This window comes from Mastomys coucha, unplaced genomic scaffold, assembly GCF_008632895.1.
Source record: "Mastomys coucha isolate ucsf_1 unplaced genomic scaffold, UCSF_Mcou_1 pScaffold21, whole genome shotgun sequence".
NCBI classification, from domain to species: Eukaryota; Metazoa; Chordata; class Mammalia; order Rodentia; family Muridae; genus Mastomys; species Mastomys coucha.
Window position 1 is genome coordinate 139,127,668 of NW_022196904.1, and position 4,955 is coordinate 139,132,622.

Below are 4,955 nucleotides of genomic sequence, written 5' to 3' on the forward strand. Positions count from 1 at the left end.
AAAAGACATAGGAGAAGCATGCAAGATCGCAGGTTGGGTGTGAGGAACAAATCATGAAGAGAAGGTTTGTTTTTGTTTTTTTTTTTTTTTTTTTTTTTTTTTTTTTTTTTTTTTTGTGCTGCCTCCAGGTCTTTCTTCATGTTCTTTCACACAACCTTTGGAAACAGCATCCAGAAACTGTTTAGTTCTCATAAAATGATGAGCATTTTGGTGCATACTGGGTATTCATAGAACACTAGATCACTAATTATTAGTTCTGGCTAGTGAAAACATGTTAGCAAGGAACCTATGGTAGGCATAATAAAAATGTGAAGTGTGAGCCAATGAGTAAAAGAAACTTGTTATTTCTAGAGAAGACCTTTTAAATAGTAGGTGGCTAGACAATATTGACAGCAAGTAAAAGTTTACTGAGATTCCTTGCCAAATCTTCAATCATATCAGAATAAATTTAAACTTAATATGGTTCTCTGATATGTGTGTCCATGTCTGCCTGTGTGCATGTTTACTTTCCTTTATTACTTCTGGTCTCAGATTTCTTTAGTCAGCTCCCCATGATAAGGGTGGAAAATTGAATCAGAAAAATGAATTTCATTCAAGTTCTTTATATCTATCTTAGAGTCCTGCTCTTAGTGTGGGGCAGTGGGATGTTCTGGTAGCCTGGGCCCAGTGAAGTTATAGGCCTGGAACCCCAGAGCACCCAGTGAGCATTCTTGTTCACAAGGAATGGCAGGAGTTTGGTGGTAGCTCCTGGGACCTTGGCTCATGTTACCCTACCCCCCACAACGGCCCCAGTAGGAGAGGTGTGTAATATTGATCCAAGCCCTCTTACATGCAAATAAAGATTCTCAGCCCAAACCAATGAGAGATAACTGCTGTCGAAATCTGAATGACCCCCCCATACTGTATACATATATCCTATCCAAGGAAGTAAAAGCACACGAAAGATCTATTCCATTGTTTCATTCTAAGGGTTGTAATATTTGGGAAGAGGTCTGCTCTTCCAAAACACAGCCTGAAGCTGCGCCGCACTTCTCACTGGCTAGTGGGCCTGGAGGCCCAGTCCAACCTGACTCAGTGCAGGGCAGTGCAGAGAAACTGAGCGGCCTGGAAGACTCAGCAGAGACGGCTCAACCCATGCTCACTCGATTCCCTTCACTAGGACTCTTGCACCAAGCCTGCCGGAGATCTCCATGAAAAGCTGCCTCCAGCACTCAGGCCCACAATTAGAAATGACACAGTTTCTCTGGCTGGTTGTGTATTTTAGAGGCTCAGTCGCTCTTAAGAGGGAAAACTTACCTTTCTTCTATAGCACACGGAGGAGTGGGCCCTTGAAGGTAGTAGTTGATCATTGCTTATGGCAATGCTTCTTGGTCCACCATGAAATGACAAACATTGACCACAGACTCCTGTCTCAGTATTGTTATGCCTATTTCCTATGATTAAATGAATGTTGTGATTCTGTGAGCAATACACACACACACACACACACACACACACACACACACACATTAGTTTTTCTGTTTCTGTCATTAATATTGGTCCCAGAAATCTTGGTCATAGCAATGCAAAAATTAGCCAACACAATTGGAACCATGAGTGAAGCTATCCTTACAGGTCTGACCCTGTTGTAGACTGTGGTGTCCTGCCACTCTGCCCCGCGTGACAGGTCCAGAATTCTACCACATGCCTGTGGTGTGAATCACCGGTGGCAGCACTGGAGATCAAACGCAGACCTGGCAGCTGAGACTTCAAAGGAACTGAGACCATTGAAAATCCGCCTTCCTGCTTAGAGCTTTTGTCTGAAGGGTATTTTGTAAAGAGACTGGAATGCTATTTCCCTGTTTTCACACCTATGCTAAAAGCCAAGAAGTGGTTTAGTTTCAATTCTGCTGAGCTTATATAAACTCGTTTCTCTTTAGTAAACACACACCTTGATAAAGCTACTTGGTGTCGTTTTCTTTGTCTCCACCCACACCCGCTTATTTCCACAGGAACTTCATTACCCCAGTTCGTGAATACCCACGGAGAGAGAGAGACTGCGGGTCGGTCTCCCTCAGTAGACCATGTGTTGTGGGTTGTGGTGGATTTTGGGAGACTGTGCAGAGGTAAGATTAAAAAGGATGGCCCTTGTGGAAGGTCAGTATACTGAAATGCTAGTACAAATCTGAACAGTGGAGCCTTTATGAGATTTCATCTGAAATCTTCAGATGAAAATGGCCCTTCTTGGGAACTGGGGAGAGGAATTCATCTTTCCTTTTTGAGGAAGAACAATAAATTCTGGCAAGATTCTAACCATGTTCTGAAATTTTTAGTGGGGATAAAGTCAAAACAGTAGAGTAATTTAATTGTCAGAGGAAATTTCAAGACTGTACAGCATTTAGGCTGCGATGTGGTGATGAGGAGGGGGTAATGAATGCCTATGCTGGGCTATGTTTCTGTACTCTAAGACCTGATCCCTGGGCTGATACTGTTGTCATTAAGGTTACCCTCCTCAGTTAATGCAATCAAGATAACCCCACAGAGGCTAAATTAAACTAAGTAATCTCTTACAGATGTTCTGGGAGGTTATCTCTTAGGTGATTCTTGATCCTGTTGAATGGACAATCAAAACTAGACACCATAGATCTACTCCTGTTCATCTTGACACACAAATACATCAACTTTAATCCATAACCTTCTACCTGTTATTTTTGTGTTCCCATGGGAAATAAGCCCAAGGAAAAATACAAATCATTTAAAAGTCCAAAGTATCTTTTTTTCAGTGCCCTTACAAATAGTACTCAATTTCAAAAATCAATAAAATATCTCAACAGGGTCTTGCATAATAAACTAGATGAGGTACTGCCAGTATTCAAGGGAACAGAATAAATATTTGTATTTCAAAAGAAAAAAGTTGAAATATAACAAGAAATAACTGGTCCATTGCAAAATATGAAATACTGCAGGTCCACATCTGGAATCCAGGGTTCATAATGGAATCTGATAAGTACCAACAGAATTAAGTAGCCTTTAAGTATTCTTATTCATGGCCATAGTTTAGTGCTCATGTCAGTCTCAATAAAAAAGACTTTGTATTTAGTAGGTGACAGTCACTGAAATTGGACAAGTGGTCATAGTAATGAGAATGAAGGAGAGGCCACTGTGCTTGGACAAAGTAACAGTAATTGTCTGTTCTCAGGGCTGATTTCAGTGTTATAGAAATCCTCAGGAGTTGCCTTGGTTCAAGATTTCACTGACTTTGTTAGAGATAGTATCATTTGTGGAGAGTTGTGAAGCGCCACACCTCAAAGATGGCGCTGGCCACTGCCCCCCGCCAGTCTGATGGCGAGCACTCTTGAAGTAAACAACTCTTTATTTGGTTATGGGCTGAGTCAACTGGCTTGCTTCCGCTATGTGGGCCAGTTAGATAGTACCACATGGCTTTACCTGGGTGGCTGACCATACAGTATTTAACCTGTGGGTTGGCTTTCTTCGGGGTCAGTCAGAAGATTCTTCAAGGTTCCTGAATAAACTGCTGGAGAAGAGCCCGAGAGTGTGTTGCGTCATTCTTGCTGGTCGAGGGTGGTCGCGACGTTTTGGTGGCCCGTACGGGGAGACCAGATATGGAAAAGGCTCAGAACTCCTGTGGTCAGGGCAGTGCACTGGAAGGTCCCAGGTAAGTCGGGACAGAATAAGGTCTCCGGAAAGGAGCTTAAAGTCCGCGGAAGTAGCGGACCGAGTATAAAGCTCGTGGGGCAACGAGCCGAGAGTATAAAGTCCGCAGAAGTAGCGGACCGAGCATAAAGTCCGTGGAAGTAGCGAACCAAACATAAAGTTCGTGAGATAGCGAACCGAAAGTAAAGTTCGCAGAGTAGCGAACCGAAAGTAATATTTAACCATGAGATCGTCTCAGTCACATCCAATTTTTTTTGGCTCTTCAGGAGCTGCTTTTAGCTAAGAATTTGAAAATTACAAAGTCAACCTTAGAGAGATTTTTGAGTGAATGTGACATCGTGGCTCCGTGGTTTGCTGTGTCCAGAAACCTTACGGTGTCCTACTGAAATAAACTCGGCAGGGACCTAGATTTTGCCTGGGAACAGGATACCTTGAAGCATAGAGTAAGACCGGTCTAGAAATTGGTAAGAAGTTGTTTAGAAGATCAGAGATGCTGTAAAGCCATCAAAGAGGGAGAATCAGCCTTAGAACTGCTACAAGAAGAAAGATCTGAGAAGGCAGAAAGTGATAAAGAAAGAAAACAGAAGGCCCCTCTTTATCCTGATCTAAAAATTTTTGAAGATTCAGAAGACACAGACTCTGAAGGAGAGCTACATGCTCTGATAGAACAATTAGAGAAGACTGCTATGAGGAAAAGGGGTAAGAAAAGAAAAAAAGAAAAAGCTCCGTTGACAACAGTCGGTGTAAGCGAAACCGCTGCTCTGCCGCCATCTTGTTCAACTCCCCCTCCGTACCCGGAAGCCATTCAGACTGCTCCGCTGGCTCAGCCTGTTCAGCCATCGAATGTAGAGAGATCTTTCTGCCCGGGGGTGTAGACACAAATAAGAACAAAATTACAATTTGCTTATCCTGTATTCCAAAACCCACAAGGGTACAGGTATGAAGAACCGCTTGATTTTAAAGTAATCAAATCCCTTGCGGAGTCGGTTCGTACCTATGACATCACCGCCTCCTTCACATTGGCTCAAGTAGAAACATTAGGCAGACATTACATGACGCCAAGTGACTAGAGTGGTTTGGCTCGCGCTTGTCTACGTCCAGGACAATATCTTGATTAGAGAGCTTTCTTGATTGAGTATGCCGCCGAGCAAGCAGCCACTAATCTGAGAAATAGAATTCCAGCCTGAGACAAAGACATACTGCTTGGTCAGGGGAGATTTGCCAATCAACAGTTAAGATACCCCAATCAGGTTTATGACCAAATAAATCAGATAGCTATCAAGGCTTAGAAATCCCTTCCT